Source organism: Erythrolamprus reginae, chromosome 8, assembly GCF_031021105.1.
Source record: "Erythrolamprus reginae isolate rEryReg1 chromosome 8, rEryReg1.hap1, whole genome shotgun sequence".
In the NCBI taxonomy this organism is placed as follows: Eukaryota; Metazoa; Chordata; class Lepidosauria; order Squamata; family Dipsadidae; genus Erythrolamprus; species Erythrolamprus reginae.
Window position 1 is genome coordinate 33,581,379 of NC_091957.1, and position 13,293 is coordinate 33,594,671.

General features: G+C 45.9%; 1 protein-coding gene across 5 annotated transcripts in view; it reads right to left on the minus strand.

Annotated features, from left to right (window-relative positions):
- AMOT (angiomotin) overlaps nt 1-13,293 on the minus strand; it is a 67,622-nt gene that overhangs the window by 44,766 nt on the left and 9,563 nt on the right. The window contains exon 1 of one of the 5 annotated variants that reach the window (XM_070759616.1): nt 11,644-12,010. The exons of 3 other annotated variants lie outside the window; for them this stretch is intronic. The gene's annotated coding sequence lies outside the window, so the exon portion shown is untranslated. Of the gene's footprint in view, nt 1-11,643; nt 12,011-13,293 lie in introns of those variants that run through there. One more of the 5 variants, XM_070759622.1, reaches the window with a different exon arrangement.

Genomic DNA, 13,293 nt, shown 5'->3' on the forward strand with positions numbered 1-13,293 from the left:
AACAGTTTTTCCCAAACGCCATCACTCTGCTAAACAAATAATTCCCTCAACATTGTCAAACTATTTGCTAGGTCTCCACTCCTAATTATTGCTAGTTTCTTCTCATCATTCCTATCACCCATTTCCTCCCACTTAGGACTGTATGACTGTAGCGTGTTGCTTGTATACTAAGATTTTTATTAATATTGATTGTTTCCTAATTGTTTATTTGACCCGTATGACAATCATTAAGTGTTGCACCTCATGATTCGTGATTTATTTATTTATTTACTTACTTACTTACTTACTTACTTAATTATTGATTTGATTTGATTTGTATGCCCTCCCTCTCCACAGACTCGGGGCGGCTCACAACAACAACAACAAAAGAGTGTACAATAAACAAATCTAATATTTAAAAAAATATCTAAAAACCCCTTATTTTAAAAACATACAACACAAGCATACCATACATAAAAGTATATAAGCCTGGTGGAGATGTCTCAATTCCTCTATGTATCTTTTTGACAAATGTATCTTTTTCTTTTAAGTACACGGAGAGCATCTGCACCAAAGACAAATTCCTTGTATGTGCAATCACACTTGGCCAATAAAGAATTCAATTCAATTCTATTCTATTCTATTCTGTAATGCTGCCAAGGTATTTTCTAAGCTATCAGAATGGATATCAGAGCTTGAACACCCCAAAATGCTTTAAGTTGGCCTGATAGTGCTTGACATTTCCATAACATTACTGGATGCTGTTCTAATGTGCCACATTTTATCCCAACTTCCAAAAAGTGGTGCGTAGGGAATACAGCCATTCCTCCCCACATAGAGTCCAATCCACATGAGGCATGGCCTAAGTCAGCTTTAGCGCACATGTGTGCACTGGCCAGCTGATTTTTGGCCTTTTGGAGGGTGGGGATAGGCCGTTTCCCCCTCCCCAGGCTTCAAGAAAGCCACCGGAGCCTGTGGATGGTGAAAAACAGACCCAATAGGCCTACCAGAATGTTGTTCCGGTAGGCCCATTGGGCTTGTTTTTTGCCATCCACAGGCTCTGGAGGCTTTCCTGAAACCTGGGGAGCGTGAAATACACCCCAAAGGTCCAACTGGAAGTCCAGAGGCTTCCATGAGGCCTGCACGCATGCGCGGGGAACAGTGCAGGGGAGTTTGTGCACACATGCATGGGGTGAGGGCACTGCATTATGGGTGTGGGCATGCACGCCCATGCTATTGCGCACATAAACACACCCCTTTGGCACCCGAGCTGCAAAAGGTTTGCCATCACTGGTTTAGACTCTGTTCTTTTATTTCGTTCTTCAGCATTTTAGTTAGGCCCTACTCTTCTTTGCTTGTTAGCAGCCACATCCCACAAGCATCCCAAGAATGCATTGGCGTCATTCTCATTTCTTCCAGCCGTTTGGCCATTCCTTCGCTAATTTAGACCAGACCTATGCGCTGGGCTGATCATTAATGAAAACCATATGAGATCATGCTCTAACCTTCAAGCGCTCCAAGCTCTCCTCCAAATTCATCAAGAAAAACAGAAATGCTTTCAACAAAAAAACTCTGATCTTTTTCACTGGCACAAAAAGTATTGAAAAAGTGTTAAAGCTTCATGGGGAGATCAAATAACACATATTCTAGCCAGGCATTTATTTACTCTGGGTTTTTCCTTCCCTATATGAAATCCAGATGTTGACATGGTTCCTTGGATTTACCATTAAAAACAGCTTTACAGATGTCAGAAGTTCTGACCTAAAATATTTCAGACAAGAACTTACACTGTTTAAATACAAATTTATGAAGCAATCTATAAAGGAGCATACACATAGCCCTTAACAGACCATCACAACTGAGCCCAACATCTCCATCGCTAACTGCGTTTTGCCCTATTTTACATCCTTTCTTGCTTTGGTTCTTAAGTGAATCACTGAAGTTGCTACGGTTATGACATGGATGTTAAACTTCCCCATTGACTTTGCTTCTCAGAAGGTCGCAAAAGGTGGCCGCATGACCTTGCAACCGTCATAACTATGAGTCGGTTGCCAAGCACCCAAATTTTGATTTTCCGGCGCTGGGGAGGCTGCAATAGTCACTAAGTGTAAAATACGTTCCCAAGTCACTTTTTTCCAGCAGTACTGTACTGTCCCATGGTCACTAAATGAATTGTTGTTAAGTTGAGGACTACATATTTGTAGCTGCTCCAGTGCAGGGGCCCTTGTTATGACTGGATGTACACAAAAAGCTGTAATGGAAATTCTTGGACATGAAGGACCCAGGCACCAGTGTTCTCTCTAATTTGGGGGGGGGGGGAAGTATAGTGTCTGAGCGGCAGTCCCTTCGGGACTGGGCGGCACAGAAATATTAAATAAATAAATAAATAAATAAATAAATAAATAACCCACCCTGTTTTGCCTCAGAGAATTTCAAAATAAAATACTGTACTGTGTGTCTATAACAGTGAGCTCATAATAGGGCAACTCTATCAATATCAAAATGCCACTTAAATAGTTGAGCTAGTTTCAAACTAGATTTTTATTTTCTTTCTCTCTTCCTTACTCCCATTGTTTTTCTTTCTCTTTTCCTTCCTCTCTTTTTTCTATCTGTTTCTCTCTCTTCCTCTCTCTCTCCTTCCCTCTCACTCTTTCCCTCTGGGCTTCTGGGCAGGTTTGAAAAACTCTGAGTTGATGATGATTTTTAAGTGAGCGATTGCTCACTGCTCAGCTTAGAGGGAACTATGCCAGGCACTATCATTTCTGAGTGACTTACTGTGACTTACTGTGTGAATCCAACTAATTTATTATTTATTTATTGGATTTATATTCCTCTCCTCTCCGAGAACTCAGGGCTGCTTGCAACATATACAAAGACAATGTACATCGAACTCCAATTAATTAAAGTTAAGAGTTAAATCTAAAAACCAGAAAACCAATTAAAATGCACACATATCCATTCAACAAATCCACCATACATTCATTGCCCAGGGGGCAGAATCTAATAACCCCAAGCCTGGCAGCATAGAAGACTCCTTAGGCTCTTACAAAAGGTGAGGAGGGTGGGGGCAGTACGAATCTATAGGGGAAGCTGATTCCAGTGCGAACCTGGGCAACCCCACCCCCCCTTCGCCACAATGGCATCTCCTTCAATGAATACACCATGAGCAAACAAACCCCGGCTTGGTTGACTTTGTTTCAAGCACAAATCCAGAAGTCCGCCTCCACTAGTGAAATTGGTTGGACTTTTATTCGTAAATTCAATCAATAAAGTTATATCCCACCCTTCATCCAGGAGCTCAAGACAGCTTCTACTTCAGTGTCCTGCTTGAAGTCCACTTGCTGAGGTTGAAAAACACTCTTCTAGATCTACAGGATTTTTTTTTAATCCTGTAAGAAACCCAGGAATTGAATTATGCCAAAACAAGGTCTGACTTGGGATCGCTCACAGCCGAGTGGGAACAGACCACTGAGAAGCAACTGTGCCTAAACTCAAGAGCTGCATTTGATGTTACTTTAGGGCACAGGTCTTCAAATTTGGCGACTTTAAGACTTGTGGACTTCAATTCCCAGAATTCTCCCTGCCAGCATAGCTGACTCTGGGATTTGAAGTCCACAAGTTGCCAAGTTTGGGCACCCCTGCGTTAGGGTTAAGGCACCTTATCCTGACCTGGTGATCCAGCCCCACTTCTGTTTTTTCAGTCAAAATACATAGGCTGCCTCACCTACAGATGTGGCGTGAGTTTTTGAAATTTTGTTATTTTTTAAAGTATTTTTAAAGTAAAATGAGTGCCAAAAGTTGTCATTTTGCAACTAGTTTTGATGACAGGGGGCTATGCCCCCCCACCCATTCACTTCATTCCCAATCTTCCTCTTCTTTTCCTGCAGGTAGTCCAGAAAGATTAAAAAATATTAAAAATATAGGAGACGTGCTCATTTCCTGAAACAGAAACCATCTGGCTGAAAACTCCTGTCGAAGGCAGAATAGCAATAACATTTAGACTTATATACAACTTCACAATGGTTCGCAGAAAGTAAGCATCTTGCCCCCAACAATCTAGGTCCTCATTTAGCGACCTTGGAAGGATGGAAGGCAGAGTCAACCTTAAACCTGGTGAGATTCGATCTGATAAACTACTGGCAACTGGTGATCAGCAGAAGTAGCTTGCAGTACTGCAATCTAACCACTGCACCACCGAGGCTGCGCCACCGAGAAGGGCTATGTGCCCTCCAGCAAAGAAGAAATCTTGCCAGTTGAAGAGGGTTTTGCACCCCACCCACCCCTACCAGGAGTTGTAGTAAAACAGAGGAAGACTGACATAACCTCAATGTAAATAAATAAAGGAAGTTACTCTTGGAGCACTAAAGAGAAAACTCCCAAACACTCATCATTTCCAAAAGTACACTCGTTGTCAATAATCTTCTCTTGGTCCAGCAAGCTGCAGCCAATCCCAGCCATGTACCCCAGACCATGAAATGTTTTGAGTGCAACCATGCAACCACTGCAGTATGACTTCCAGCACAGAAAAAACTTGAGAGTTCCTACCTGTGCTGGGATAAGCACCTGTTTTTGGTGCCACTGGCTCCGGATTCTTTTTGAACTGGACATGAAACACGTTTTGGGATCCTCAAGCCAGGGAGCCCCCACCCCAAGGGATTATTGATGGATCATTTGATGATCCAAAAGATCCGTCTTGTCATTGACTTTTTAATATCCAAACAGTGCCATTGGCTAAGACAGAAAAAGCCATGTTTGCCCCGAAGGGCTGCAAGATAGGGTGACAAACACTATTAACATTTAGATAGCTCTAAAAGAGAACTCCATTAATTTGGTGAAGCTGGTTATATTCAGTAATGGGATGCAGCCTGTATGGCTGGGATTGGGGTCCCAGTAGCGGAAATTGAGATGCGCACTCATCTCTGATTTCGCCAATTTTTGGTGGTTTTTTTGCTTCTGCACAGAAGCAAAGAAATTGCCAAAAATCGGCGAAATTTCCCATACACGAGCATCCCCGCATGAGATTTTTCTATCTGCACATGTGCAGAAGCCAAATCTCATGCTGACGGTACATGAGTGCGCGCCGGTATCGGCCGGTAAGTGGAACCCCCACCTGGTTATATCAAGAGCTTTTAGTCTCAAACACACCGTGTGCCCTTAATTCCATTCAGTCGAATCATAACAGCTCCGTGCAGCTAAAAAATACCCTGACATAGCAATTTGGGTGAAAACACAACCAAGTAGCCTTTTAAAAGCCAGGTCCTCTCTCTATAGCCTCCTTCAGCTGAAAGGTTTTCAAGAGAGCAACTGGTCTTGAATTGCTTCCGCTGGACATGCCCTTGGGGGAAAAAAATAACACAAGAGGACTTTTCTGGTCTTTATGGTTGATCTGGAATTTATGGTAAGAAAGGCCAGGATGACTTCACCTTGTCGACTGACCGTTGGTGGTCAGAGAAATACTCTGGCTTTATGTTTCATCCCAGGTTATGCATTTAAACTATAAGTTAGCTTTCCTTGACCGTGAAGTTCAGACCAAAATGCAACAGCAGTCTATAAAGTTGGGTTTATACAGCTAAAGCTAGCTAAAAGCAGAGGTGGGCTGCTAAGGTGGAATGGTGACGTGTGCTCGCCCCTTGGCTCTGCTAGTGGAGTCCAGCGCAATTATGCTACTGCACCTGGGCAGGTAGGGAAATTGTGCGTGGATATGCAGGTTTCCCCCCTGTGGCTCTGAGTGGCCCATGGTGCACCTGCATGTCCACGTGCGATTTTGCTACCTGCCCAGGTGCAGTAGCATAATTGCGCTGGACTCCACTAGCACTCAGAGCCATGGGGGCAAGCACATATCACTATTCTACCTTAGCAGCCCACCTCTGGCTAAAAGCAATAAACCATGTTATATCTTAAACTTCACTTCTATGATTTACTCGGTCCTATCTGATAAAGACATTTCCCTCCCCTAAATTAGCCTTAGTATAGCAAGAGTGCTTAACTGTTTCTTTAATGGACTAAAAAAGAAATTATGAGCATTTATTTAGCCAATCAACAGAAGTTGGATGGACGCAAGCATGCCAGCAGCAATGGCCGGAAGACCGATTTGGGGGCTTGCAAAACTCAGAAGGGAAAAAGCGGGTGTGTGGTGGTGGGGGAGGTAGAGCTACAATTGCTCCATCCATCCTGTAAATCCTGGAAAGCAGCTTTCTGTTCTGTTGCTTCGTAATGTACAATAGATAATGACAGCAAGCTTTTATTAAGAGTTCAATTTTCCCTGGAGGAAAATCTATGCAGTAGGACAACTTGGAAAATTGGCTTTTTAAAAGTCCGGTTATTAAGTGCAAGAACAGCCTGGAATCAAACTTGGCTTCTGCTGATTATGCGTTGGTTGTTCCCTTCTCCTGGGATTTTATTTTTTATTTTTTGGCTTTTCGGTTTAACCCATAGCCCCGGGGGTTCTTCCAAAGCCCCCCCCCCTCTCTCTCAACCACTCATCAAGTTCAACCTGCTCAGAGAATGCCCTGATTACCCGTTTCTGATAAGCCCTCAGCCTCTTTCTCACCTGGGAAGGTGAGACTCTGGAGATCATCAGAGATTAAGGCGTGCAGACACTCACACACAGCAGGAGCTGCCCAAGGCTAGTTCCACCCTCACCTCTTGTGGTCCATGAGAGTCACTTCAACAGAACTTGGAAGGACCTTTGCTGTGCAGTGAACAGTGATCTTATAGGGCATCTTTGGCACAGGACGCAAAGCTTACACCTTTCACAGGGACTTGCCTCATGTTTTAATCAAACCATCTTTGTTAATGTGACACAAGGGGGAAATCTATGATGGGGATGTATATAGAAATCTATGATTTCTAAAATCATCAAATACTACGATGGTGCATAAGTGCACCAGAGTGCCTTCCGTCCCCTGTCCTAATGTTTCTTTTTAATAGTACGGTATCATGTATACAAATATTATTATATCTTTGTATACCACCAATACATACTTGAAAAACCAAACAAACAAACAAATAAATAAATAAAAATAAATAAAAGTTAAAGAATATATGTAAAAGAAATCATGGTAATTATTTCCTGATCTAACTTTTTACTTTTTGGAGGGTAGTTAAAAACCTTGTCTGGCTCTAAAGCCAGCAGCTGCGCCCTAGCTAAAGAAAGATCTCCTTCCTTCCTTCCTTCCTTCCTTCCTTCCTTCCTTCCTTCCTTCCTTCCTTCTCTCTCCTTAAATTTGTATTCAGCCCTCTCCCTGAGGACTCAGGGCAGCTTACAACATTAAAATAATAAAATAGTTAAAATATTTCATAATGACAAAAACCCTTAAATCCAATCACTACATTCATACCGTTATTCAAATTGACATTTAAAATGAACATTATTTTTGACAAGCAAAGAGGAACACATGATGTCACAGGAATGCCTTTTTAAAAAGGGATTGTTTTTGTTTTAGTTTTTGATGATGCTAAATGAGGTTGACATTTACTGTGGAGGGACAACAGATGTGGTGACCTCTTGTGCAATGAGCCTCTGACATCAATGGCCTAATTTCTGGGAGAGAGTGGCCAAAGGGAATTGTGTGAGCAATTGGACAACCACAGGATGCCCAACCTTCTACAGGGGAAGTGAAGAGGCCTGGAAAAGATTCAGCAGGTGTCACATCCAGGTCTACCATTATTGATAACATGCATTTAACTCACACCAAAATCTCCAGAAGCACAAAACTATACTACAGCCAAGTAATTTTCTGTTTTTGCAACCACAGCACCAAAAAAACCAGTCTCTCCTTTGGATTTCCCCCAAAATGAGGTGATGCAATCCTTGAACAGAATTCGGATAAGGCTAAATTCCCCACACATACTCCTTGCCACTGATTGGTGGCTGGTTTCACCCTGGATCTCCATCAAGCACCTGGAAAAGCTGGAAAAGGTAGTTCATGGTAGGAGAAAGGCACCAAATTCTCTAAACCATCAGGGTGGCTCTGGAATGGCCCCAGGGCAGCTTCTTTGTTTTGAAGGTAGAAAGGAAATATCACTTATTAAAACCCAGCTTCACTCAAGAAGGAGATTGGAGTCAAGAGCAGTGTCACTTGCCAGATAGAAAAAAATAAGAGTAGTCGCTCTATAGCTTAAACATTTTGTATTCTGGGAATGAGTACTGTAATTTTTTGGAGTACAAGACGCACCGGAGTATAAAACTAAACTTTAGTTTTTGGGGAAGAAAATGGGGGGGAAATCTGCCTACCAGGTATTCCTCTGGTTAGCATCCTTAGTCAGGTCAGCTTCAGCATATTATTTTATCCCCTGGTTAGGGCTTATAAAAACCTTATTTGGAGAAAGTAACAATGAAAGAGCCTGCAATGTAAGAGCTGGGCAGATCGTTAGCACCTAGTTAGGGCTGGGAAAAAAGCTTCAAAAAAGCTACATTGGAAATATAAGATGCACTCAAATTTTCACCTCTTTTAGAGAGGAAAAAAGTGTGTCTTATACTAACAATAATAACAATACGGTAGTTCCTCATTTGCTAGTCAGGAACAAAAAAGTGCAACTAACTGATCATAGAGAATAAGCAAGATGGCAGATATGCAGATTGCAAACCTTTTTTTTTAATGTGATTGCAAAACTGAAAGAAAATGTCTCCCCAATTTTAGGCAGCATTCTACACTACCCTCTTCTTTACTTATGAAGGCGCAAATGTACAGGTGGGGCCTCAACTTATGACCACAACAGAGCCCAACATTTATGTTGCTAAGTGAGAAATTGGTTAAGTGACTTTTGCCCCATTTTATAACTTTTCCCCAACACAGTTGTTAAGTGAATCGCTGCAGTGGTGGAAATTAATAATCTGGTTGTTAAACGAATCTGGCTTCCCCATGCACTTTGCAAAAAGGAGAACGCTTGACCCTGCCGCACTGCATCCATCATAAATGTCAATCAATTTGTCAAGCATCTGAATATAAATCATGTGACAATGGGGAATCCAGAGCATGATACCATGGTCTTTTGAGACTGAAGGATGCCAATGCAATGCAATGAGGGATGCTACAACAGTTGTTTGTGTGAAAAATGGTCAGTCGTTTTTTTTTAAATGCCATTGTAACCTGTCACTAAGTGAACTGTCGTAAGTCAAGGACTTTATTTGAACCTTCAAATATTGGATGTATTTTAAAGAGAACTGTGTCCATCCTTAGGAAGAACTCTTCGCACCCGTTATCCTGTTAGACGACTAGTATCAGAGGTTCATAAAATCCAAAAATTGTATATTGAGTAGAATCAAAACTTTCTACAGCATATTTTTTCCCTATGCTGATTTATTAAGCATCCATGAGATGTGAGGGGAGGTCTGCCACATGAGCAAGGGAGTAGGGTTTATTTTGCACTGAACAATAGCACACGGCACACAGTAGGAGATATGAAATGCATATAGCAAACCTTAAGAGACACCATGGAAAAATATTTAAAACAGGGATGAAAAGAAAGGAGGAGAGAGACAAAGATAATGAGACAAATGTAAGTCTCCCGAAAGCTAAGATGAGGAAATATGACGAAGCGTGTGTAGCGCTTGGCTTCACTGTGACTACGGTGGAAGACGAGGAAAGACCATATGTTTACTGTGTCTAAAAATGTTGGCAGTGGATAGCATGAAGCCAAATAAATTAAGGCATCACTTAAAAACAATACACCCAATCACTTTCAGCGAAAACGTGCAAACAATCGTCCTGGCGGAGAGTTGGGGGGGGGGCACGAAATGTTTACTTCTTCCTAGGGGGAGGCATAACAGAAAATAATTGAGAAACACTGAGCTAGGGGAAGATTATGGGCATACAAATGTCCAGCACATCATCCTAAGGAAAGCAGCTAAAATGGTACCCATCATCAGTCTTTCTTAAGAAGCACTTTTATTAAAAACGAATTATTTTTTACCAAAAAAGTTGCTGCTTAATGAACTTGGTGGCTCATTTTTAATCCTAAGAAGTCCTTGGTGTGATTCATTGTTGCAACCTAGCATTCCGCCAATAAACTTCTCCAAACAATGGCTTTGCCACTGTAATGGCAACAAAGGTTTTGGGGTGGAAGCTATGTGTCGCGAAGGCTAGATTCCCCATCAGAACCGCTTTGCACCCTTCCCAGCCTTGTGCTATCCAAAATTCAAGGAGGGCCCCGTGGAAAGAGCCTGGCTGATGTTCACACCCGACTGTGGGAACTCAGAAGGCACTTGTGGGGTGGAGCACACCTGGCCCACAGCATTCCTCTTCTCCCTGCCCTGCCTCCCAGCTTGGGAATAACCCAAGATGGAGCTTCCTGATACTTATGGGGAAGTCTAGGGTAGAGGTCCCCAAACTTGGCAACAGAAGCCAGGAGCTTTGCTGGCTGAGGAATTCTAGGCGTTGAAATTCACCAGCGTTATTAAAGTTGCCAAGATTGGAGATCCTGGACTAAGCGATGAACGGTCTCCCGGTGGCATCCCACGGCCACTGCCCCAGTTGGCATCGCTTCCCAAGAGGGCTGGTGGCACAGTGGTTAGAGTGCAGCTCTGCAGGCTCCTTCAGCTAAATGCTAGCTGTAGTTCAGCGGTTCAAATCTCACCACTGGTTCAAGGTTGACTCAGCCTTCCATCTTTCCGAGGTGGGTCAAATGAGGACCCAGATTATTGGGGGCAATACGTTAAATTTGTAAACCACTTAGAGAGGGCGGTAAAAGCACTACAAAGTGGTATATAAGTTTAAATGCTATTGCTCTTCCATCCTTCCTTTCTTCCTTGGTGGGTAAAATGAGGACCCAGATTGTTGGGAGTAATATGCTGATTCTATAAACTGCTTAGAGAGGGCTGGAAAAGCATTATGAAGTGGCATATATGTCTAAATGCTATTGCCCTTCCTTCCTTCCAAGGTGGGTCAAATGAGGACCCAGATTATTGGGGACAATATCCTGAATTTGTAAACCACTTAGAGAGGGCAGTAAAAGCACAATGAAGCCGTACATACTGTAAGTCTAAATGCTATTGCTATCCGAAGGTCTTCGGTTTACCTCAAGCCAACAATTCATTACTTCGCCCCAAGATGCCTGCTCTGGCCAGAGGCCAAGGACACCGTCCTCGCCTCAGCCACTCCGGCCCACCCTACCCCACCCTGCCTGCTTCTTCCACCTGCCCGGGGAGGCACGGAGGGTCCCTCAGCCCTTCCCTTCTCGGGCCAATCGGCCAAGAAAGCCGCCTCAGCGCCTGACTTGACGGGACGGCGGCGTCGCCCAGGGCAAAGTTTGACCGACCGCGACGGTCGCCACAGGCCGCCCCGAACAAAGCCCGGGCGCCTCAGCTGCAGCCGGCCGGGCCAGAAGCCCCGGAGTCGCGCAGCTCGCCTGACGGCTGCGTTTCTCCCGGCGGGCCGAAAGGTTTCGTGGCCTTCCCCAACGTTTCCGCACCGAGACCCCCTTCGAGGAGAGCCTCCCCCCTCCCCCGCTCGGGCTGTCAGGGGAACTGCGCGACTCCGGGGCTTCTGGTCCGGCCGGCTACAGCCGAAGCGCCTGGGCTTTGTTCTGAGGCGACCGTCGTGGCTTGGACGGCGTCGGCGCCCCGTTGCACGCCGCTTGTTGCAGGGGCGGGGCGGGGGCTCTGCTTCCGAATCTCTCCCCCACCCCCCTCGGGACTGAGCCGCGGCCTTCAGCGAGCCTTACCGGGCAAGCGGTTGGCGCTCCTTCCTCTGCAAGCCCAAGAGCGGGCGGGCGGCTGTCTCAGCGGGAGCGCAGCCCCGAAGCCTCCGTCGCCGCCCCCGGGAAAAAGCCCATCCTCGCCGCCGCGTCCGCAGGAAGGAGGAGGAGGCGGAGGCGAGGTATTCAGCTGGGCGCCATGGCTTTGCGGGCTGGCGGCGGCGGCGGGAGGTTGGCGAGCTTGGCCGCCCCGCGGTCAAAGCTTCTCCGCTCGCAGCGGCGGCGCCAGCGGGGCGGGCAGGAAAGGATGCCCGGAGCCGCCACCCGCCGCCCTTTCACTGGCCCGCGCCCGCCCCGCCGCCGCCGCCGGTTGGACGCCCGGCCTGCCACTCCCGCCCGTCGAGAAAGCAGCAGCAGCGAGGGTGGGGGGGAGTTAGTGTGTTTGTGTGTGTGAGTGTGCGTGGAGCCAAACAAGGGCTCATTGTCCCCGGCGGGAAGGAGCAGCCGAGCCCCGGGCGCCCCCCGCAGACCGCGCACCGGGGCAAAAGGCGCAGGGCACGCTCCGCCGGGGCCCCATTGGGTCTCCGGGTTCCGCCCGGGCGCCTGCATCCCCCCCCTCGCCTGCCCCACAAGGCAGCAGGTATGCGGATGGGGCCCCCGGGGAGCCTTGAGGGGGGGGGTTCCTGTCAGGATCCGAGAAAGCTCAGCTGCTCCGTCGCCCTGGTGAAAAGCACTGCTGGGGGGGGACTCTCGTTGGGACCCCCGCTCCCGTTTGCCTCCTAGGAATGGAAGGAAGGAAGGAACAAAGAGGAAGAGAAGGGGAGGGAGAGAGGAATGAGAGAGGGAAAGAGAAATAAGGGGAAGGAAGGAGAGGGTGAGAGGGAGAAATAAAGGAAGGAACGAAGAGGAAGGGAAGGAAGGGATGAGAGAGGGAGGGGAGAGAGAAATAAAGGAAAGAATGAAGGGGAAGCGAAGGAAAGTTGGAAGGGGTGGGCGAGAGAGGAAGGAAGGAAGGAAGGAAGAGGAAGGAAGGAAGCCTCCAAGCATCTGCCCCAAATACCGGTAGGAACCACTAGGCTCTTACCTCACCAAGGGAGTCCCTGCCTTTGCTGAGATGCTTTCAGCATTTTTCTTTCCCAACCAGCCCAAGCGCCCATAATCCCGGATGCTTTCCGCCAAGAGCAGAAGGATTTGCAAGGCAAGCAGGACCAGGGGGGGGGGCACTGCAACTCTTCCCTGCTCTTTCTAGCCCCTCCTCACCATCCCCCCTGCTACAACAAAGCCAAGGGTGGGAAGAGTGGAGTGGTTCCTCAGAGGCCGGACCCTCCCAGCCCAAGAAGCCACAATTAGAACATTTCCCCCAGAAAGAGGCTTAGTTTCCTTCTTGCAAACATCATCCCTTCCGGACATTTTGGTCCTGGAACAAGTATGCAGGCCCCTTGTTTAAAGTGACAAAAATGGCTGAGCCTGTTCCTAGAGCTCTGCTGAACAAGATCCATGGTGGATCGTCACTTTTTGTCTTGATTATTTATGTATGTATGTATTGATTGATTGATTGATTGATTGGATTTGTATGCCACCCCTTTCTGAGGACTCAATCATATCAAACATATCAAAACAATATACAATATACATATCTAAAAGATCCAATTAATATAGCTAAAAAACTTTAAAAAC